The sequence below is a fragment of the Mustela lutreola genome, chromosome 8 (genome assembly GCF_030435805.1).
Source record: "Mustela lutreola isolate mMusLut2 chromosome 8, mMusLut2.pri, whole genome shotgun sequence".
In the NCBI taxonomy this organism is placed as follows: domain Eukaryota; kingdom Metazoa; phylum Chordata; class Mammalia; order Carnivora; family Mustelidae; genus Mustela; species Mustela lutreola.
This window is the reverse complement of record NC_081297.1, coordinates 39,211,765-39,236,646: the sequence shown is the minus strand read 5'-3', so window position 1 is coordinate 39,236,646 and position 24,882 is coordinate 39,211,765. Positions and strand designations below refer to the sequence as shown.

The 24,882-nt window shown below is 37.9% G+C and overlaps 1 non-coding gene across 1 annotated transcript; it reads left to right on the top strand.

Moving 5' to 3' along the window:
* Positions 1 to 20,705: 20,705 nt before the first annotated feature.
* Positions 20,706 to 20,812, top strand: LOC131840009 (U6 spliceosomal RNA). The gene has a single exon (XR_009357129.1). It is a non-coding gene; the product is annotated as a U6 spliceosomal RNA (small nuclear RNA).
* The last annotated feature ends 4,070 nt before the right edge of the window (positions 20,813 to 24,882 follow it).

Here is a 24,882-nt window from a genome sequence, read left to right as displayed (position 1 = left end):
GGAAGAAAACTAGATTAATACTTGTAATTATCATTGAATTATTTAGCCTGCTATAGGATTATTCTTATTAGTGTCATTTGATAATTTTCTCTCATTTTATTAAACACAACTGTGAGTAATTAACCTACCTAATATTTCTCTGTATTGGCTGACTAGCTAGCAAACATTCATGAAAATATCCATTAGCCACACATATAAAATGCTGCATTATGATGCTGTTGAATCAGAACATACCACTACCTAATCCTGTAGCTCTTTGAGGATTTGCAAATCAATTAATTCTATGTTTCTTGGATTCTTCCCATACAATTAGAAAATTTATAATAGAGTCCATGAACATTATTAGTTTTACCATTTTAAACCAGCAATCGCACTTTGATTTTTACAACAAAAGCAGAAATATAAACACACACATTTGGATCAGTTTTCTGTTAGTCTGTCTGGACTTCAAAATCCTATTCCTCAAGATGATGCACACCAAAGTTCTGGATTAAACAAGAAATTAGATGGCACCTGAACACTTGGTTTAATATTCTCAAAAGGACTATGCAACTTCTTTCTTACATTATGACATTGTTTTACAATGATCCACACTTTTATAATGTTAGTATTTTTAATAATCAATAAAGTCAATTAATCATGATTAAAAATCAAACATAAAAACTTCTACTTTTTGCTTTTGCTCCCTCCATTTAGAACTTATTTATAGCCTGATAATTCAAAGGTCCCTATGTTTATGAAAATCTGGACAGAAATAGCTCTAAGATCCCATTCAGAACTTGATATTAATCTAAGTCTTTTGGCTCCATTTATCCTGAGAGCAAAGAGTAGGACAAAGGATTTGAGTACTGTTAGTTTATCTGGGAGATTATCCAAGGTAGAAAAGAATGGGAAAGTGATACTGTGAAGAAGCAACTTTGTCAAAGAGGTACATTGTTGATATAATTGTTGTGGATAGAAAATGAAGGCTTGCTTTTACTGAAAGGTCCTGAGAAACTTCTTTAAGTTGTCCTCATGAAGACCTGAAAACTGACCATTTTACCTATGGTTCTTATTTCCACTTCACTGAGAGCTGTCCTCAGAGGACATTAACTCTCCTACACTTTTGGGTTATGTTGGAGACATTCTAAAATGAGAGAGAGAACATGAGATGCTATCAGTGTTAAGTAACTGCAATTTCCCATGGAACTATCCACCACAGGTTTGGCTATAATCAGGTGTTGGGCCTTGATATCAGAGGGATTTGAGGCAGTATCATTTTAGGTTAATCATTATATCTGAAATTTCCAAAAACTTCAACTGATAACTTTGATTATAAATCTATAAATATAACAATAAATCTACAGTATTCAAATTATTTTCATAGAAATACACAAACAAAGCATCAATTGATTAATATTTAAATGTTACAAAATACTGAACTGAAAGAAATTGGTCATATAACAACGTGTAAGAAGTAGAACTTAGGTTTAGGTTAGAAGTCAGGATGCATTTGGGACTCAGTTAAGAAATTGAATGGAGGGACGCCTGGGTGGCTCAGTGGGTTAAGCCACTGCCTTCGGCTCAGGTCATGGTCCCAGGGTCCTGGGACCGAGCCCCAAATCAGGCTCTCTGCTCAGCAGGGAGCCTGCTTCCTCCTCTCTCTATGCCTGCCTCTCTGCCTGCTTGTCATCTCTCTCTGTCAAATAAATAAATAAATAAAATCTTTAAAAAAAGAAATTGAATGGATGTCTGACTATCTTATAGGTTTGCTAAAAATCAGTGACTTTGTGTTCACGTGTGGCTATGCAGGAATTTCTAACTTTCTCTAAGAAGTTATTAGATTTGATTATATAATGGCAGTAAAATATGGGGAAAAGCAAAGTACAAACCCCATAAAGACAAAGACACTGAGTATGAGAAAAGAGTAATAGATAAGAAGAATCAATGCATTTGAGGAAAATGGGAATTGAAATACACAATGATTGTTGATTTTTTTAGATGGAGAAAACAAAACTAGCTTGCAAGAAGGAAATAACAGAAGACATGTTGTGACGTGAGACAGAATCCTGGAAAAGGCAGTAACGTGGAATAAAGGAGTAGGGAGAGCATATCAGGTAATTTGGATAGGAAGGAGTTAGGAGATAATTGCTTGATAAATTTTATATGGCCCACTTAAATGCACAGATTTCTCTTCTTTAATTTATATGGAGAACAGGGTGTCCTTTCTCTTCTCTTTCAGAGCACCAGAGGTGTACTCTTTCAGACTGAAAACCTGAAAAGCTCAGGACTCAGTTGCTTAAGCACAGCTGAGAGGACATATTTCAATTAAGATTTACATTTTGCTGTAGGTAGTAGACTGTCAAAAGTGGTTTAACCATATTTTTTCATTTAACAAGAAGACTACAGAGTGTTTTCTGGTGTTGGTTCAGAGTCTTAAGAAAGTCAAGTGAACTATCTTAGAGGTTTTCATGGCTTTTTATTCATAGTTGCAAAAATTGCTGTTGGAGTTCTCACTATTAAGCCCACATTTCTGGCAGAAAGATAGAGGTAAAAGAGAATGATATCTTGTACGACTGATACTTTGTCATATGGTTACAATGTAACTAGAAAAGAGACAATAAAATATTTGATGTTGTTTTAAGTTTCCTTGTTGTCAATCCCTCAGTGCTTTCTGATATTAAGGGAAAAAGTAGATGGATATTGACCTGGCAACTATCAACACCTGTCAGTCTCTCTTGGATAACCAATATCTCTATAATCTCTTCTTCCCAGTAAAAAAAATAAAATATATTCATAACCCACACTGTGCCATCTCAAGTCACTGCACCAAGATAAAATTACAATGGTTTTCAGTTGTTCCAAATGGACAGAATACCCTTCCTTATGATATCATGTCTTATAAGATAGATAATTGGCTTGCTACCAATATACCCAGATGTGACTGTGGAAGAGACAGGAAAAAAATAATAATATTTATTTATTCCTTGGGTTGACCCTGTTTACACAGATGCATTACTATTAGAAAAGGTTGGTTTGGAATGAATTTACTTAATGGGTCTGTATGTAATTGGGTTGGAGGAAATTTTATTTTCTACAAAAAATCATTAGAATTCCATCTTATTCTCTTTTGTTAATTTTCACATGTTAACAAAGCCAACGTTTTTGTTGAGCAAACAAGATCTTAAATCCTAACAAAACTCAATTTTTTCTTTTTTTTTAAAGTTTGAGAGCCTCATGCTCTCTCATGCTGCTTTAAATACAACTCAAAAAAAAAAAAGGAGCTAAATGGGGCAGTAAGACCAGACTTTTTATTTTATTTTATTTATCTTATTTTTAATTAAAAAATTAAAGATTGTATTTATTTATTTGAGAGAGAGAGAGGGCATGAGTGGGGCAGGGGGATGTAGCTGCAGAGAGAGACTGAGAAGTATACTCCCTAATGAGCAGGAAGCCCGATATGGGGCTCGATCCCAGGATCCTGACTGAGATCATGACCAGAGACAAAGGCAGATACATTTGCAAAATCCCTTTTTTTCTGGGAAACAATACTTTACAAGAGATGTTTGAAAAAGTACTGGGGAATCAACTTTAATCGGAGATACAAAAATTTAATTGACTTTTGTAAAGCTACAGGGATCCAAATGATGGGAATCCCAGCCCGTTTAGGTTGTGGACCACAGAGTATTCTTCTCTGTAATATTTTATTTTCTTCCATGTCTACTAACTCCAGTCCAAGTTCACTGATCTCTTTTTAGATAGTGCAAAACATGGCAAAGAATACCAAACAAGTGCCCAATATTCTACATTTCTTACATCATTTCTAACATATAGAAGTGTGTTATTAAGGCTGGTTCTGTGAACGAACCTAGTTATACTAAAGTGTGTTTTGTTCTCCAAGAAATTAAATGCATGATTATCACACAATTATAAAATACTTGTGTCAAGAATTTTTATTCAAAAATTAATAAGAGAAGCAGATATTAAAACTAGTTCACATGGTTATTTGGGATATAAGCAGGGTTGTGCAGCAGAAGTGCTCTGGGCCCATAATTTGGGTTATAGAATTTATGTTTTCTAATGAAAAATCACTAACTTGCATTATTGTTAACAAGAATCTTGTGCATTACCATCAGTTTTCTACATTATAACCTCTTGCTCTACAGTTTGTAAATAACTTTGTCAATAGCAAGCTAATAAACGGGGTGACTCCAATGGATTGAGATAATCTCCAGAGTTTCTGCTACATAATGAACAGGACTCCATTGAAAGGACACCTAAGAGGGGGCACCTGGGTGGCTCAGTGGGTTAGGCCTCTGCCTTCGGCTCGGTTCATGATCCCGGGGTCCTGGATCGAACCCCACATCGGGCTTTCTGCTCTGCAGGTAGCCTGCTTCCTCCTCTCTCTCTGCCTGCCTCTCTGCCTACTTGTGATCTCTGTCAGATAAATAAAGAAAAAATCTTTAAAAAAAAAAAAAAGAAAGGACACCTAAGAATTTATTTTGCCCAAAAATTTGATCAATTTTTTCACTGTCCTTACCTATTTTCCAAACCTAGTCCTTTTGCTTCACCTTTCAGTCTATGGACAACCCTATATCTGACTGACTTGTTAATTCTGGGAATGTCTTGCAGATTAATTTGCTTGCCAGAGGTGGTTCCTCTAATTGAGGAGACTAGGAACCCTAATTAGTTAAGAAAACTTTTTTTTTAACATTTTCATTGCTATTTATTATTATTGTTATTATTATTATTGCTAATATCTCTATTATAAATAATTCACAAGGGCATCTTTCTGACAAAAGACAAAGAGCTGGCTACTAGTAGAAAAAGTACATTTGACTCTGTCAGTGAAAGTGGTAAAGGGATTTGAGAAAATAAGGCAAAGCACTGGAATTATGTGTTAAAACTTTAAATATTATAGACACATTTACTTAATTTCTAATACTGTTGTTGCTTATAATTAAATAAGATGTTTTCCATGAACCACGCATTACAGCAAATATATTGTTTATACAGATTAAATTTTCATGAAAAGGGACGCCGGGGTGGCTCAGTTGGTTAAGCAGCTGCCTTTGGCTCAGGTCATGATCCCAGCGTCCTGGGATCAAGTGCCGCATCGGGCTCCTTGCTCGGCCAGGAGCCTGCTTCTCCCTCTGCCTCTGCCTGCCATTCTGTCTGCCTGTGCTTGCTCTCTCGCCCACTCTCTCTGATAAAGAAATAAAATCTTAAAATAAATAGGAGGAGTCAAGATGGCGGGGAAGTAGCTGGCTGAGACTACTTCAGCTAGCCGGAGATCAGCTAGATAGCTTATCTAAAGATTGCAAACACCTGAAAATCCATCGGAGATCGAAGAGAAGAAGAACAGCAATTCTGGAAACAGAAAAACAACCACTTTCTGAAAGGTAGGACCTGCGGAGAAGTGAATCCAAAGCGACGGGAAGATAGACCCCGGGGGGAGGGGCCGGCTCCCGGCAAGCGGCGGAGCAACCGCGCACAAAATCAGGACTTTTAAAAGTCTGTTCCGCTGAGGGACATCGCTCCAGAGGCTACCCGGGGCGAAGCCCACGCGGGGTCAGCGTGGCCTCAGATCCCGCAGGGTCACGGAAGGATCGGGGGTGTCTGAGTGTCGCAGAGCTTGTGGGTATTGGAACGGGAAAGCCGGCTACAGAGACAGAGCCGACAGTAAGCTCGCAGCTCGGGGTGACCTTGAACCGGTCGCAGGCTTGGTGAGCTCAGAGCGCGGCCGGAGGTCAGGCAGACGGGAGTACCTGGGCGCGGTTCTCTGAGCGCGCACTGAGGAGTGCGGCCCTGGGCTCTCGGCTCCTCCAGGGCCGGAGACCAGGAGGCCGCCATTTGTATTCCTGTCCTCCGGAACTCTACGGAAACCACTCAGGGAACAAAAGCTCCTGAAAGCAAACCCAAGCAGATTACTCACCCCGGCCCCGGGTAAGGGCGGTGCAATTCCGCCTGGGGCAAAGACACTTGAGAATCACTACAACAAGCCCCTCCCCCAGAAGATCAACAAGAAATCCAGCCGAGACCAAGTTCACCTACCAAAGAGTGCGGTTTCAATACCAAGGAGAGCAGCAGAATTCTAGAGGAGGAGAAAGCAAAGCACGGAACTCATGGCTTTTTCCCTGTGATTTTTTTTTAGTCTTGCAGTTAATTTAATTTTTTTCTTTTTGATTTTTTGTTTTTTTTTTTCTCGCCTTCGGGTAAATTTTTTTTTAACTGTTACTTTTTCTTTTTTAACGATTTTTAACTAGTTTATCTAATATATATATATTTTCTTTTTTTATATTTTTCTTAGGTGTTTTCTTTTCTTTTAAATTCTTTTCTTTTTTTTCTTTTTTCTTTTTTTTTTCTTTTTTTTTTCTTTCTTCCTTTTTGAACCTCTTTTTATCCCCTTTCTCCCCCCTCATGATTTGGGATCTCTTCTAATTTGGTTAAAGCATATTTTCCTGGGGTTGTTGCCACCCTTTTAGTATTTTACTTGCCCCTTCATATACTCTTCTCAGGACAAAATGACAAGACAGAAAAATTCAACTCAAAAAAAAGAACAAGAGGCAGTACCGAAGGCTAGGGACCTAATCAATACAGACATTGGTGATATGTCAGATCTAGATTTCAGAATGACAATTCTCAAGGTTCTAGCCGGGCTCGAAAAAGGCATGGAAGATATTAGAGAAACCCTCTCGAGAGATATAAAAGCCCTTTCTGGAGAAATAAAAGAACTAAAATCTAACCAAGTTGAAATCAAAAAAGCTACTAATGAGGTGCAATCAAAAATGGAGGCTCTCACTGCTAGGATAAATGAGGCAGAAGAAAGAATTAGTGATATAGAAGACCAAATGACAGAGAATAAAGAAGCTGAGCAAAAGAGGGACAAACAGCTACTGGACCACGAGGGGAGAATTCGAGAGATAAGTGACACCATAAGACGAAACAACATTAGAATAATTGGGATTCCAGAAGAAGAAGAAAGAGAGAGGGGAGCAGAAGGTATACTAGAGAGAATTATTGGGGAGAATTTCCCCAATATGGCAAAGGGAACGAGCATCAAAATTCAGGAGGTTCAGAGAACGCCCCTCAAAATCAATAAGAATAGGCCCACACCCCGTCACCTAATAGTAAAATTTACAAGTCTCAGTGACAAAGAGAAAATCCTGAAAGCAGCCCGGGAAAAGAAGTCTGTAACATACAATGGTAAAAATATTAGATTGGCAGCTGACTTATCCACAGAGACCTGGCAGGCCAGAAAGAGCTGGCATGATATTTTCAGAGCACTAAATGAGAAAAACATGCAGCCAAGAATACTATATCCAGCTAGGCTATCATTGAAAATAGAAGGAGAGATTAAAAGCTTCCAGGACAAACAACAACTGAAAGAATTTGCAAATACCAAACCAGCTCTACAGGAAATCTTGAAAGGGGTCCTCTAAGCAAAGAGAGAGCCTACAAGTGGTAGATCAGAAAGGAACAGAGACCATATACAGTAACAGTCACCTTACAGGCAAAACAATGGCACTAAATTCATATCTCTCAATAGTTACCTTGAATGTTAATGGGCTAAATGCCCCTGTCAAAGACACAGGGTATCAGAATGGATAAAAAAACAAAATCCATCTATATGTTGCCTCCAAGAAACTCATTTTAAGCCCGAAGACACCTCCAGATTTAAAGTGAGGGGGTGGAAAAGAATTTACCATGCTAATGGACATCAGAAGAAAGCAGGAGTGGCAATCCTTATATCAGATCAATTAGATTTTAAGCCAAAGACTATAATAAGAGATGAGGAAGGACACTATATCATACTCAAAGGGTCTGTCCAACAAGAAGATTTAACAATTTTAAATATCTATGCCCCCAACATGGGAGCAGCCAACTATATAAACCAATTAATAACAAAATCAAAGAAACACATCAACAATCATACAATAATAGTAGGGGACTTTAACACTCCCCTCACTGAAATGGACAGATCATCCAAGCAAAAGATCAGCAAGGAAATAAAGGCCTTAAACGACACACTGGACCAGATGGACATCACAGATATATTCAGAACATTTCATCCCAAAGCAACAGAATATACATTCTTCTCTAGTGCACATGGAACATTCTCCAGAATAGATCACATCCTCGGTCCTAAATCAGGACTCAACCGGTATCAAAAGATTGGGATCATTCCCTGCATATTTTCAGACCACAATGCTCTAAAGCTAGAACTCAACCACAAAAAGAAGTTTGAAAAGAACCCAAATACATGGAGACTAAACAGCATCCTTCTAAAGAATGAATGGGTCAACCGGGAAATTAAAGAAGAATTGAAAAAAATCATGGAAACAAATGATAATGAAAATACAACGGTTCAAAATCTGTGGGACACAACAAAGGCAGTCCTGAGAGGAAAATATATAGCGGTACAAGCCTTTCTCAAGAAACAAGAAAGGTCTCAGGTACACAATCTAACCCTACACCTAAAGGAGCTGGAGAAAGAACAAGAAAAAAACCCTAAGCCTAGCAGGAGAAGAGAAATCATAAAGATCAGAGCAGAAATCAATGAAATAGAAACCAAAAAAACAATAGAACAAATCAACGAAAGTAGGAGCTGGTTCTTAGAAAGAATTAATAAAATTGATAAACCCCTGGCCCGACTTATCAAAAAGAAAAGAGAAAGGGCCCAAATAAATAAAATCATGAATGAAAGAGGAGAGATCACAACTAACACCAAAGAAATACAAAGTATTATAAGAACATACTATGAGCAACTCTACAGCAATAAATTTGACAATCTGGAAGAAATGGATGCATTCCTAGAAACATATAAACTACCACAACTGAACCAGGAAGAAATAGAAAGCCTGAACAGACCCATAACCAGTAAGGAGATTGAAACAGTCATTAAAAATCTCCAAACAAACAAAAGCCCAGGGCCAGACGGCTTCCCGGGGGAATTCTACCAAACATTTAAAGAAGAACTAATTCCTATTCTCCTAAAACTGTTCCAAAAAATAGAAATGGAAGGAAAACTTCCAAACTCATTTTATGAGGCCAGCATCACCTTGATCCCAAAACCAGACAAGGATCCCACCAAAAAAGAGAGCTATAGACCAATATCCTTGATGAACACAGATGCGAAAATACTCAACAAAATACTAGCCAATAGGATTCAACAGTACATTAAAAAGATTATTCACCACGACCAAGTGGGATTTATTCCGGGGCTGCAAGGTTGGTTCAACATCCGCAAATCAGTCAATGTGATACAACACATCAATAAAAGTAAGAACAAGAACCATATGATACTCTCAATAGATGCTGAAAAAGCATTTGACAAAGTACAACATCCCTTCCTGATCAAAACTCTTCAAAGTGTAGGGATAGAGGGCACATACCTCAATATCATCAAAGCCATCTATGAAAAACCCACCGCAAATATCATTCTCAATGGAGAAAAACTGAAAGCTTTTCCGCTAAGTCAGGAACACGGCAGGGATGTCCATTATCACCACTGCTATTCAACATTGTACTAGAGGTCCTAGCCTCAGCAATCAGACAACAAAAGGAAATTAAAGGCATCCAAATCGGCAAAGAAGAAGTCAAATTATCACTCTTCGCAGATGATATGATACTATATGTGGAAAACCCAAAAGACTCCACTCCAAAACTGCTAGAACTTATACAGGAATTCAGTAAAGTGTCAGGATATAAAATCAATGCACAGAAATCAGTTGCATTTCTCTACACCAACAGCAAGACAGAAGAAATGGAAATTAAGGAATCAATCCCATTTACAATTGCACCCAAAACCATAAGATACCTAGGAATAAACCTAACCAAAGAGACACAGAATCTATACTCAGAAAACTATAAAGTACTCATGAAAGAAATTGAGGAAGACACAAAGAAATGGAAAAATGTTCCATGCTCATGGATTGGAAGAATAAATATTGTGAAAATGTCTATGCTACCTAAAGCAATCTACACATTTAATGCAATTCCTATCAAAGTATCATCCATCTTTTTCAAAGAAATGGAACAAATAATTCTAAAATTTATATGGAACCAGAAAAGACCTCGAATAGCTAAAGGGATATTGAAAAAGAAAGCCAACGTTGGTGGCATCACAATCCCGGACTTCAAGCTCTATTACAAAGCTGTCATCATCAAGACAGCATGGTACTGGCACAAAAAAAGACCCATAGATCAATGGAACAGAATAGAGAGCCCAGAAATAGACTCTCAACTCTATGGTCAACTAATCTTCGACAAAGCAGGAAAGAATGTCCAATGGAAAAAAGACAGCCTTTTCAATAAATGGTGCTGGGAAAATTGGACAGCCACATGCAGAAAAATGAAATTGGACCATTTCCTTACACCACACACGAAAATAGACTCAAAATGGATGAAGGACCTCAATGTGCGAAAGGAATCCATCAAAATCCTTGAGGAGAACACAGGCAGCAACCTCTTCGACCTCAGCCGCAGCAACATCTTCCTAGGAACAACGCAAAAGGCAAGGGAAGCAAGGGCAAAAATGAACTATTGGGATTTCATCAAGATCAAAAGCTTTTGCACAGCAAAGGAAACAGTTCACAAAATCAAAAGACAACTGACAGAATGGGAGAAGATATTTGCAAGCGACATATCAGATAAAGGACTAGTGTCCAGAATCTATAAAGAGCTTAGGAAACTCAACAGCCAAAGAACAAATAATCCAATGAAGAAATGGGCAGAGGACATGAACAGACATTTCTGCAAAGAAGACATCCAGATGGCCAACAGACACATGAAAAAGTGCTCCATATCACTCGGCATCAGGGAAATACAAATCAAAACCACAATGCGATATCACCTCACACCAGTCAGAATGGCTAAAATCAACAAGTCAGGAAATGACAGATGCTGGTGAAGATGCGGAGAAAGGGGCACCCTCCTACACTGTTGGTGGGAATGCAAGCTGGTGCAACCTCTCTGGAAAACAGCATGGAGGTTCCTCAAAATGTTGAAAATAGAACTGCCCTATGACCCAGCAATTGCACTATTGGGTATTTACCCTAAAGATACAAACATAGTGATCCAAAGGGGCACGTGTACTCGAATGTTTATAGCAGCAATGTCCACAATAGCCAAACTATGGAAAGAACCTAGATGTCCATCAACAGATGAATGGATCAAGAAGAAGTGGAATATATACACAATGGAATACTATGCAGCCATCAAAAGAAATGAACATGGATGGAACTAGAGAGTATCATGCTTAGCGAAATAAGTCAGGCGGAGAAAGCCAACTATCATATGATCTCCCTGATATGAGGAAGTGGTGTTGCAACATGGGGACTCAAGTGGGTACGAGAAGAATAAATGAAAGAAGATGGGATTGGGAGGGAGACAAACCATAAGTGACTCTTAATCTCACAAAACAAACTGAGGGTTGCTGGGGGGAGGGGGTTTGGGAGAAGGGGGTGGTATTATGGACATTGGGGAGGGTATGTGCTTTGGTGAGTGCTGTGAAGTGTGTAAACCTGGTGATTCACAGACCTGTACCACTGGGGATAAAAATACATGTTTATAAAAAATAAAAAATTATATAAAAAAAAATCTTAAAATAAATAAATGAATTTTCATCAAAAAATTGTAGGATCATGATAAGCATTTTGCAGATGAGAAAAGTGAAATTTAGAAAAGTATGTCTCTTCAAATCCCTCATACAATATCTGGCCTAAATAGAAGGATATCACAATTGAGGAAGATAATTGAGATTACTTAAAATGATAAACTTTACTGTATAGGGTTTTTAAAAATTTGCCACAGATTCAGATTCTTTTAAAAGATATATCTATTTTGTGTAAAGAGAACGCACTGAGAAGTAAAAAGAAAGTGATATATCAGTGCTACCAACTAATGGCTATAATATCATCACCTATTTATGAACAATGAAACAGTGTGCAATATTTAAATAAATTTAAATAAATTCCTATTTATTTTATATATTTATAAATTTAAATAAATTCCTATTTATTTATTATTAAAGAAATTCCTCTAACAAACAGTATGTTTTGAAGGTTGCTAGCAGGAAAGTGTTGTACGACATGGAAGTAATCAGAAAATGTGATCTAAAACTCTGCTTTCAAGGGCGCCTGGGTGGCTCAGTGGGTTAAAATTCTGCTTTCATGAAGCTATAACAGTAAGTACTGAGCATTAGCTATTATATGCTATGGATGAATAACTGAAATCTACATTTGAAACGAATGGTACTCTATATGTTACCTAATTGAATTTTAAAAAGTTAATTTAAAAAACCACTATTTTATAAAACAATATTCCCAACAGGCTCTTTTGCTTTAAAATACTCACTTTGTAATGAGAGTCATTACTTTTGTCTAGCCAATTCTTACAGCACTGTTTATCTCTTCCCTGCTTTATTCCTTCCCAGTATCAATAAAGGCTCACTTGGGTTACCTAGAAGCCATGAGAAAGCTTGTAATAGATCTGGCTGGTTTTCACCAGCAATTTGCCCACCATGTGCACAGGGAAGTCTATTGATATAGGCTTTATTGCAATAAGTTGCAAATACATGGATGATTTTGAATTCTCTTTCTTGAGGTCTTATTTCATGATAATAAATTTAGGGTGGCTTATTGGAATGGATGTTATTAACATATCTTCATAGTTATAAGCACATGGAATTGTAAAATAGATTAATGAATGTGGCATTACTGACAACTGTCCTCATTTTGAAATCAAATTACAGTGTACTAAGATGAGGAAGCAAAGCAGATTTGGGATTATGAGTGAAATAATTTAAAAAAGTCTTAGGGGTATGATCAGACTATTGGGTAATTCAGTAGAAAAATGTCAACTGATTGAGATTCTGTGTTCCCTGATTTCAGAGAGAAGTTAAGATAAATAAGTAACACGAGGAGACTAGGAAGCCAAACATAAGTGATAATTTTGTGCCAGGGTGTGTATACATCTGTTTATCTTCTTGCTTTACCACTAAGGTTGCTCCTAGAGGAGAGTTTAAATATGTGTTGGAGCTAATCTCTGTGGATTACACAAGAAACCACATCCTACAGCTCTCCCTGAAACACCCCTTATGATTTCAATGTAATTTGGTTTTTGCATTTTTAGATATAACAAAATACTTTGCAAACGCATCTACTTTATTACCACCACAAGTGAGTCAGCTGACTCCACATTTTAACACAGTGACAGTCACAGAGGAATGGAGGAATGAGTAGAGTTATCAATATATGTGCTTTTAAGAAGTATGACAGGGTAGCAGCTGTTTCCAGGAACCAAAACATGGGTCAGCAGCTGTGCAGGAAAAGTGATGGAATAAATGACTCATTTCAGAGGAGTTCTATAACATATTAGTTCTGTAATGTATCTTCAGCACCCAATTACCTGCTTTGATCTAAAGATAAGGATTTACAGTTAAGGTCCCATTTATGATTTGACTGGTAGGGTCTGAATCATTTTTACTATTGTTTTGACTATTACCTGAAACCTATAGTAGTACTTGGGATATGTGTTGTGTCTTCTGTGAACATGTGCTATTTTTAGATTAGATAATTTCTGTCTCGAACCCCTGTTAATTTGTTTGTTTTTGTTTATTTGATAGTGGTTTCAGTAAATGGATATATCTGAAAAATTGCAAAGCCACTATTAAAATAAGTTATGATTATATAAGCATGGAATTGCACATTCCTCCTTTGAAACTGACAGAGCTTCACCATATCCTTAACAATTTGGGAAAAACATGCTATTATTTTTCTTTATAAAATTTCTCCTGTTAGGCTGTGATGGTTGTCATCAGCAGTAACTCCTCTGAAGGCTTTGTCAAAAGAGTTGAAAAAATTGGAAAGGTGTGAATGAAGCTGTTTGCTGAATATAAAGAAAAGAGCATTGAAGTACAATTCACACTCTTACTTCTCCTTCTATGCTTTCAGATGTTTGACATTTGAAAACTTTGCTTCTAGAAGAGATGCCCCATATAATTCTTACTTTAAGGAGCAAGTTGCTTTTATAATTTTTTTATTATTCTACCATTCAAGTATTTCCATTTAAATTAAATTCAATACAATGGTATTGTAAAAAAAAAATCAAAAGTGCAGCCAGTATTCAATTCCTGGGCTAAATAATTTTAGAAAGCTTTGTGTTATTGAACCTACAGGGTTTTTCTGTAGTTTTAGCTCTTTCTTTCTGTGATTTTTCCCATTAGTCACGTAAGTGACTACAATATAACAGACATTGAGGATAAAGAAGGACTGAATAGAACAATCCTTGGCCTCATGAAGTTGAGAATCTAGCAAGGGAGTCAAACAATTCAATCACTCAGAGACAATTTATTGAGTGCCTGGCCTACGATGAGCACAATAAAACCCCAGCCCAGAGGAATCATTTTAATGGGAGAGATAGATAATAGGTAAGCCAACTTAAAAAAAAATCGTACTGGTTTTTCTTTAATAGAGATGCATATTTGAACTAAATAAGCACATTTTAAAAAGAGCAGTGATTGAGAAGAGGTTTTTTAACTGAGTGGTCCGAAAGGGCCTCCCTGAAAAAGTCTGTTTTGAACAGATTTCTGAATAATATCAGCTAGGAAGCTGCGTAAAAATCTCAGGGATGGGTGATTTTTCCAGTCGAAAAACTGTAAAGGCTCCAAAGTCACAATAGAGCTATAAGTTTCTCTAATAAAATAACTTCTGACAAAGAATGAGAAGAAATAACTAACCCAGGTTTGAAAGAAAAGGGACAGACTTTCTATGGAATTCATATTTAATTAAAGCTCTAAAGGACAAAAATACAATAGAGCAAAATTCTGGTCACGCTGATATACCTAACGAAAGTTCATAAACAAGGTGTAGGTAGCAAAGAGTGTGTGGGAATGTTGGTAAGAACAGTGGGGAAGAGTCATCCCTGAACATGTTCTTAAATGAAGCAATTCTTGTGTTGTATTAAAGGGTAAATTGGAGTTTGCCTAAGTGATTAGAGAAGGATGCCTCAGCTTATGGAAGTTCAAAGCCATAAAGATGTGATAAACTACTGCAGATATTTTCATGTATATTTGTTGTTGCTTCTAGTAATGGTGATCTAAAAACTCCTACTTAAGACAACTAAAAATCCAGACAAAATAGCTTTTAAGGTTAAAAATATCAGGATGATTATAAAAATAAGTGAGGGATTACTGGGCCAAAATATGAAATACAATGAGAGCCTAGAGATATATGCCCTGAAGCCATTTTAGCTATGAGAGCATTTGAAACAGCTAAAACACACTGAGCTGTGTTGTTAATAGACTCTTGATACTAGAGAAACAAAATTCAAAATCCAGCAGCAATCAAATTTGAGGACTTTGGTACAACCCAAATTTAAGTTGAGATCCCCAAAGCACAAGGAGAAGCAGAAATAAGACTATAGCCTACCTTGCCTTCTGTGTAAACTGAGAAAGCCAATCACTGAATTTGGAGTATGATTGTCTTGTAGAGTCTCAGATATAAGAGAAAATCCTGCCAAGGGGGACCATACCATTACTATAGCTCTTAATTATCCCTACTCAAAAAGAGTTTCAAATATAATGTCTTGAACATAGCAAAATGTAACAAAGCACACAAAGAAAAACCATTAACAAGATTTGATAGACAAAATGGGATTAAGTATGATGTTAAAATGATCAATAAAGATTGTAAAATGGCTTGATTACTCTGCTCAAAGAAATGAGAGGGGAAGCAAATTGAACAAAAAACTGAAACGAAAAATGATATTGTGAAAGGTTTTATAAATTAACCAAATGGATACTCTAGAACTTTAAAGATATGACAGCTAATTTAAGATACCGCAGGGGTGCCTGGGTGGCTCACTTAATTAAACCTCCAATTCTTTTTCCTTTTTTTTTAACACCTTAATTTTATTTTATCTCTTTAATTTGGCTCAGGTCATGATGTCAGGGTTGTGAAATAGAGCCCAGAGTTGGGCTCTGTGCTGAGCCTGGAGCCTGCTTAAGATTCTTTTCCCTTCTTTTTCTATCCCTCCCTGCGCTCTCACTTGCTCACTCTCTCTTGCTTGCAAATAAATAGATAGATAGATAATAGACAAAGCAAAATAAAAGCAGATTATGAAAATATATATAAAGATTTTGAAATGAAAACAAGTTCAAAATAAAATAGAGAAGACCTACACAGCTAAAAGTTCATTCAGAAAATCTACTATTAAAGAAGTCAGTATGACACAATGTTAAGATATCAAAAGATTTGAGCACATACTTTACAGAAAGGGTAATCCAAATGACCACTCATATATAAAAACTGTTTATCTTTATTATGAATCTGGAATTAAATTAAATTAAATTAAAAATAAATTAAAACCTAAAATGACATACTATTACACAGTTACCATATTGGACAACAGTATAATTGCCTTGCAAGAATGTGAAAGAATGAAAGTGCCCATAATAAAAATATTTGAGGTAAGTTGGACAATATTTAGAAAACTTAAAAATAAAAATAAAAATTTGGTCCATTCCTAGAAATACAACATGGAACTCAATGAATATTTTCACCAGGATATGCAAACAGATGATTATAGCTATTTCATTCATAACGGCAGATCAGTAGCGGTCTATTTGCACAATGTTACATTAAATAAGAGAGAATATAAACAAACTGGGAGGAGGGGCTAGGTTGTTATCATAAACGGATCTTCTATGGTGCTGATTATGTTCTATTTCTCAAAATCTTTAAGTTAAAAAAGTTTTCAAATTTATATCTAGATAGATAGATGATAGATAGACAGATATCCCAGAAGCTGCAATGCTAGGCTAAGACCAGGCTTTAAAGGGCTTTTCTATACTCTACTAAATACTTGAAACCATTCATTATATCCTAGCTCAGTGTTCAAATCTCCATTTGTTTCCTCAGTTTCCTAATATTTATCTTAAGGTGACCTGATCCAGACTTTTGATCACCTTTGTCTAAATATTTCTATTTTAACAAAATCCTTTTTAACACTGAGAGACTAAAACTTAGAAAAATACTCTGATTGTTATCTCACTAGAGTGGAAAATATATAGTTACCCATTAACTAATGATATCCATGTCTACATTAGATCCATGACATTTTTAATTCTTGGGAACTTTTGGTTACATGAAATTTTTAAGCTTCCTTTAAATGAAGCTTTAAGCCATCACCACATGAATAAAATTAAAGAACCAAATGAAAAGAGACCAAGTATTTACAGAGTAATAGAATGTGCAGTGGAAAGAGTACAATTCTGAAATCATAAAGCCTAAACTAGTGTGATGCATCTTTACTAGCCATGTAATCATAAACCAGTTATCTAAATGCGTTAGCCTCAGTTTTTTCACCCATGAAATGGTGATGATAATACTTATTATGCAGCGTTGTTGTGTGGATGTGATGAAGCATGGAGCATGAGAGTCTCCTATTCCATGCTAAAATGATAGCTATTTTTATACTTATAATAATTCTAGTAATAGTAATTATATTGTTCAAAATGGTAATATTCATTTATATTGAGGCATTGTATTGGCTATTCATTTACCAAAATAAATTTCATTTTACTTTACCCCCTGTGAGGAGATATATTCCCTAATTCAATATGAATCTCATTATGAATAATAATTATCATAATAAATATGCTGATTTTTCTTCTATTTATTTTTAGGGAGGTATCCTTTACTGTTGAACATAAAGAAACTTAAGCAAGTCTGTCTTATTCAAAATTTGCATGCTGCTTTCTTATGAAACTAGATTATAGAGTTGTATGAAATAAATTCATGCAATTAAGACATTGATGTTTGGAAAACTGGGTGGTCAGTTTAGTATTTCAAAAGAAGATTTTAAATTTAAACCTTAAAACTGAGCTCTTTCAGCCTTATTTATAGACCATCCTTCATGCTTCATAAGTACTGCTCCATTGTAAACTAAGTAATAGTTTTTGTCACAGTGTATATAACGAAAATGGATTTTATATTCTATTATTTCAGAGTTAGTTGCAGTTTCTACAGCCTTACTTCCTTTTTTGAAAAATAGATTAATTCTACAAAAAGTTTTTTCCAGCTTTATTGAAAAAAAAAAACAACATATTATAATTTGTAAATTTAAGAAATGATTTCTTATAACATTGCAAACTTTTAACATTGTGTAAATTTTGTACAATTTGATAAATTGGTATACATCTTTATTGCAATATAATCTACATAAAAATGTTAATACATCTACTATCTCGTATAGTTGCCACTGTTTTTCATGCATGTATCGTAAGGAATTTTAAGATCTACTCTCTTAGCAACTTTTATGTATATAGTACAGTAGAGTTAAACTTCAGAGGTCTTGTGGGTTTTGTTCCAGACTGCCTCAATAAAGTGATTATCTCAATAAACTAAGTCAAATGATTATTTTTTTTGGTTTCCCAGTGCATATAAAAAATTATGTTTCCCAGTGCATATAAAAAATAAACACTATACTGTACTGCTCAAAAGCATTTTTTTAAAAAGAAAAACAATGTATATACCTTAAGTAAACTAGTTCTGAGTTTTCAGTGGGTCATAATTACTGATCACAGATCACCATAACAAATACAATAATAATGAAAAAACTTGAAATATTGCAAGAATTACCAACATGTGACAGAGAGACACAAAATGAACAAATGTTGTTAGAAAAATGGTGGCAGCAGGCCTCTTTTATACAAGATTGCTATAAACTTTCAACTTGTAAGAATGTGATATATGCAAAGTTTAATGAAGGGAAGCACAATTAAAAAAGTATGTATATTTTATTAACTATGATCATCATGCTGTACATTAGATCCCCAGAACTTTTTCATATTATAGTTGCAAGTTTGCACCCTTTGACCACCTTACTCCACCCCAGGTTCACCCCTTGTCAACTCAACTCTAAGTTTCCATTAGTTTTCCTTTTCCTCAGATTCTGTATGTAAGGGATATCATAATACATAAATTAAAAAAATATATAAAATCTATGAAATATTTCACTTAGTATAATAACTTCAAGATCCATCCATGCTGTTGTAAATGGTAGTATTTCTTAATTTTTCATGGTTAAGTAGTATTCCATAGTATATATTTACCATACTTATTTTATTCATTCATCCATTAATGGATACTGAAGTTATTTCCATCTCTTGCTTAGAGTTAATAATTTTATAAATGAACATAAGAGTGCAGATATGTCTTTGAACAGTGACTTCGTTTCCTTTAGATAGATACGTAGAAGTGGGATTACTGAATCATATGGTAATTTTACTTTTAATAATATGAATCATCTCCATACTGTTTTCCATACAAATTTATATCCCTATCACAGTGCATAAGTTCCCCATTTTCCCCAATATTTACCAAAATTTGTTAGTTTCAATTTTTTGGTAGTATATATTCTAATATCTTGCTGTGTTTTTCAGAGGTAAACAACAACAACAACATAAGGACTTTGCCCTGAGATTTTTACGTTGAGCACTTTTTAATGCTCCTGTTGGTCATTTATATAACTTTTTTGAAAAAAAAAAGTCTATTGAGATCCTTTTGCTATTTTTTAAATTATATATTTTTTTCTATTTGTATCTGTTGGTTATTAACCTCTTTTCAGATATAAGATTTGGAAGTATTTTCTTACATTCTGTGGATTGTGTTTTCATTCTCTCTCTCTTTTTTTTGGCTATGCAGAAACTTTAGTTTGATGTAATACCATTTATTTATTTTTGCTTTTTTTGCTTGTGTTTTTGGTCTGGTATCCAAAAAACTATTGGCAAGACCACTGTCAAGGAGAATTCTTCCTATGTTTTCCTTTAGGAAATTTAGTTTCATGCATCACCTTTAAGTCTTTAATCTATTTCAAGTTAAGACTTATGAGTGATATAAGGTTCCAGTTCCATACTGTTTATGTGACTATTCAGTTTTAAATATCATTTATTGTACAGACTATCTTTACCCATTAGATATGTTGGCCCCTGTCAAATATTAGCTGACTGTATGAAAGGATTTATTTCTGGACTCTCAATTCTGTTCTACTTGTTTATTGGTCTGTTTTTATGCCAGTATACTTTCTTGTTTTGAGCATGAGGGCTTTGTAGTATAGTTTCAAATCAAGAAGTGTAATTTCCCATCTTCATTCTTTCTCAGAACTGCTTTGATTATTTGTTGTCTTTTATGGTCTCATATAAATTTTAGGATTCTTTACTTACTTCTGTAAAAAAATAATGTTGGATTTTTTTTTAAGATTTTTAATTTATTTATTTGACAGAGAGAGATGACAAGCAGGCAGAGAGGCAGGCAGATAGAGAAGAGGAAGCAGGCTTCCTGCTGAGCAGAGAGCCTGATGCGGGGCTCGATCCCAGGACCCTGGGATCATGACCTGAGCCGAAGGCAGCGGCTCAACCCACTGAGCCACCCAGGCACCCCTAACATTGGATTTTTTATAGGAATTGGATTTACAGATGGTTTTCGGTAGTATGGACATTTTAACAATGTTAATTCTTACCATTCATAAATATGAGCTATCTTTCCATTTGTGTCTCCTTCAATTTCTTTATCAATGTCATAGTTTATGGAGTACAGATCTTTCATCTTCTTAGTTAAATCTATTCCTAAGTATTTTTTACTTTTGATGCTATTGTGAATTAGAATGTTTTCTTTATTTTTTTCAGATAGTTCATCATTAGAGTGTTAAAATGCTCCTGTCTTGTGCTTACTTTGGCAGCACATATACTAAAATTGGAATGATGCAGAGAAGATTAGCGTGATCACTGAACAAGGATGACATGAAAAACTGGGAAGCATTCCATATTAAAAAAAATGAAACAAAACAAAATTCTTGTCTTTTATATATTGATCTTGTATTTGGCAGCTTTACTAAATTTGTTTATTCAAATTTTTTTGTGAAGTTTTTAGGATTTTTTAACATGTAAGTTCATGTTATCCAAAAAAAAGAAAATTTTATTTCTTCCTTTTTTTTTTGGAGTCTCTTATTTCTTTGTGTTCCTTGTTTCTCTGGCTAGGACATCCAGTACTATGTCAAATGAGAGTAGTGAAAGTGGAAACACTTGTCTTTCTTCTGATCTTTAAGGGGAAAACTTTCAAACGTTTTTGATTGAATATGAGATTAGCTCTGGGCTTGCAATATGTGTTTTTTCTTTAATGGATTTTTTAAATTATTTTTTAAAATTTTTTTATAAACATATAATGTGTTTTTATCCCTAGGGGTAAAACACCAGGTTCACACATTTCACAGCACTCACCATCACTCACCATAGCACCTGCCCTCCCCAATGTCCATACCCCCACCATCCTCTCCCAACACACCTCCCCCCAGCAACCCTCAGTCTGTTTTGTGAGATTCAGTCTTTTATGGTTTGTCTCCCACCCAATCCCATCTTCTTTTATTTTTCTTTTCATACGCCCGAAACCGCCTATGTTGCATCTCCACTTCATCATATCAGGGAGATCATATGATAGTTGTCTTTCTCAGATTGATTTATTTCGCCAAGCATAATACCCTCTAGTTCCATCCACGTCATCACAAATAGCAGGATTTCATTTCTTTTGATGGCTGCATAGCATTCCATTGTACATATATACCACATCTTATTTATTGATTCATCTGTTGAAGTACATTTAGGTTCTTTCCATAGTTTAAGTATTGTGGACATTGCTGCTATAAACATTTGGGTGCATGTGCCCCTTCAGAATGCCACGTTTGTATCTGTAGGGTATATACCCAGAACTACAAGCACTGGGTCATAGGGTAGTTCTATTTTCAGCTTTTTGAGGCACGTCCACGCTGTTTTCCAGAGTGGTTGCACCAGCTTGCATTCCCACGTACAGTGTAGGAGGGTTGCCCTTTCTCCACATCCTCGCCAGCATCTGTCATTGACTGACTTGTTCATTTTAGCCATTCTGAACGGTGTGAGGTGGTATCTCATTCTGGTTTTGATTTGTATTTCCCTGATGCCGAGTGAGGTGGAGCATTTTTTCATGTGTCTGTTGGCCATTTGGATGTATTCTTTGCAGAAATGTCTGTTCATGTCCTCTGCCCATTTCTTCATTGGATTATTTGTTCTTAGGGTGTTGAGTTTGATAAGCTCTTTATAGATTTTGGATACTGGCCCTTTATCTGGTATGTCATTTGCAAATATCTTCTCCCAGATAACTTCTGACAGTCATCTTTTGGCTTTGTTAACTGTTTCCTTTGCAGTGCAAAAGCTTTTTGATCTGATGAAATCCCAATAGTTCATTCTTGCCCTTGCTTCCCTTGCCTTTGGCGATGTTCCTAGGAAGAAGTTGCTGCTGCTGAGGTCAAAGAGGTTGCTACCTGTTCTCTCCTCAAGGACTATGATGGATTCCTTTCTCACATTATGCTTCTTCATCCATTTCCAGACTATTTTAATGTATGGAGTAAGGAAATGGTCCAATTTCATTTTTCTGCTTGTGGCTGTTCAATTTTCCAAACCCCAAGGCCAACGACTCCTTCTCTACCCCGGCGGCGGCGTGCTGTGCCTTCCCCAGACTTGCTCCTGGGGAGCGTAGTGACAGACGTGTGCAACCATGCTTCTCTCTCAGGCAGAGGGGAAGCTAGGGCAAAGAGTATTTCGCTCCATGCGGGTATCTTCCACAGTGCTACGGAAACTAACTCAGGCAAGCAGCAGCATCCCCAAACCCAACCCTGGTTTCCCAACGAATGCTGTGCTTTCCCAGGGGAGATGCCCAGGCAAAGAGGATTTCGCTCCACGTGGGATTATTACACCGTGCTGTGGAGACTAGGGAAGAGCCCCGGGAGAGCTGGTGCCTCTTGGGCCTTTCTTTCCCGGGCTCCAAGTTCGCGCCCGGGGTTCACCTTGCTAAGCTGAACTAAGCAGACAGTCACAACCCTGCAGCAGCCTCCGTGGCCTAGCATGGCACTCTATGCCTATTACCATCTCCTGGCGTAGGTAAGGCTTTGCCTTTTGCTCCGGCGCTCAGGCAGACACGGGGTCTAGGCCAGTGCTTTCACCACAGGAGAGAGGAGGCGAAAGGATCCCTGCACATGGCCCGGGCACTGGGATGGGGAACTGTGGGGGACTGTCTCCACTCCTGCCCAGGCACACCCCCTGCCACCCACCATGCTGCAACATCTTGGTGGAAGGTGGCATCTGACTGCCCGATTCTCCATGGGGTTGTTTCTGCGAGTTCTGGGTTTGGAACCTGGTGGCAAGCCCAAGTCTGCCCTTGGGACAGGTGGCCAAGGAGATGCTTTCCCTTTCGGACCAGAGGCACAGGACAGGCCTGTCTTCTGCCCAACTCCTTCCTCAGAGTGGAGCATGCGCGCCTGCCCTAGTTGTCCCCTCATGTCTCCTTAGAAGGCAGGCTTCCATCTCTCTGCACGGGGAGCGGGTGACACCTGTCTTGCCACCGGCTTGCTGTGCGTGCCACGGCAGGTTATCCTGATTCCCCAGCGTTTCCCGAACCCAAGGCCAAGGGCTCCTTCTCTTCCCCGGGGGCGGCGTGCTGTGCCTTCCCCACACTTGCTCCTGGGGAGAGCGGTGACAGACGTATGCAACCATGCTTCTCTCTCAGGCAGAGGAGATGCTAGGGCCAAGAGGATTTCGCTCCATGCGGGGATCATCCACCGTGCTGCGGAGACTCGCTCACGCAAGCAGCAGCAGCATCCCCAAACCCAACTCTGGTTTCCCAACAAATGATGTGCTTTCCCAGGGGAGATGCCCAGGCAAAGACGCTTTCACTGTATGAGGGTTTCTCCCAACGCGATACTGGGCTCTGCAAGAAGCAGCAGCCCGCAGAACATTTCTCAGCGAATGCTGTGCTTTCGAAGAGGCTTTGGTTTGCAGTGAACAGCACTTCGCCGCTACTTCCTCAGCAAGGCTACAGTCGCATCAGGGAAGAAGAGCTGCGGGAGAGCTTGTGCCTCTTGGGCCTTGCTTTCCCGGGCTCCATGTTCGCGTCCTGTGATGGCCAGGTCTTTCTGGGGGTTGTTTCTCGAGTTCAGTGTAGGCGCCTGGTGGCAAGCCCCTGGCTCCACCACGGACAGGTGGCCAAGGAGCTGCTGTCTCCTTGGGACAAAGGCTCAGGACAGGCATGCTTTCTGCCCAGACTCCTTCCTCAGAGGGGAGCCCTTTCCCCTGCCCTAATCTTCCCCTCATGTTGCCTTAGCAGCCAAGCTTCCGTCGTTCTGCAGTGACAGACGTGTCCCTTTCCTTAAGGCTCTTTCCACAGGCGCCACCGCGCTTCTCTCTCAGGCACAGGGGATGCCCGGGCCAAGAGGATTTCGCTCCATGCGGGTTTATTACACCGTGCTGTGGAGAGTAGCTCCGGCAAGCAGCAGGCAGCATCGCACACACCCGACTCTGATTTCCCAAAGAATGCTGTGCTTTCCCAGAGGGGATGCCCTGGCAAAGAGGCTTTCGCTCTCTGCGGGTTTGTCCCATCTGCTGCGAGTACTAGTCTAAGGCAAGCCACAAAAGCAGCCCACAGATACGACACTGATTTCCCAGCGACTGCTATGCTTTCGCAGAGGTTTTCAGCTTGGCGCGAACAGCACTTCGCTGCTGCTTCCTCAGCAAGGCTTTGGTCGTTCGCTCTGTCGCGGCAGGGAAGAAGAGCCGCGGGAGAGCTGGTGCCTCTTGGCCTTCCTTTCCAGGGCTCCAAGTTCGCGCCCGCGGTTCACCATGCTAAGCCGAACTAAGCAGACACAGTCACAAACCTGCAGCAGCCTGCGTGGCCTAGCATGGCACTCTATGCCTATTACCATCTCCTGGCGTAGGTAAGGAGCTCAGGCGGACTCGGGGTCTAGGCCAGTGCCTTCACCACAGGAGAGAGGAGGCGACAGGATCCCTGCAAACCCCCCGAGCACTGGGTTGGGGAACAG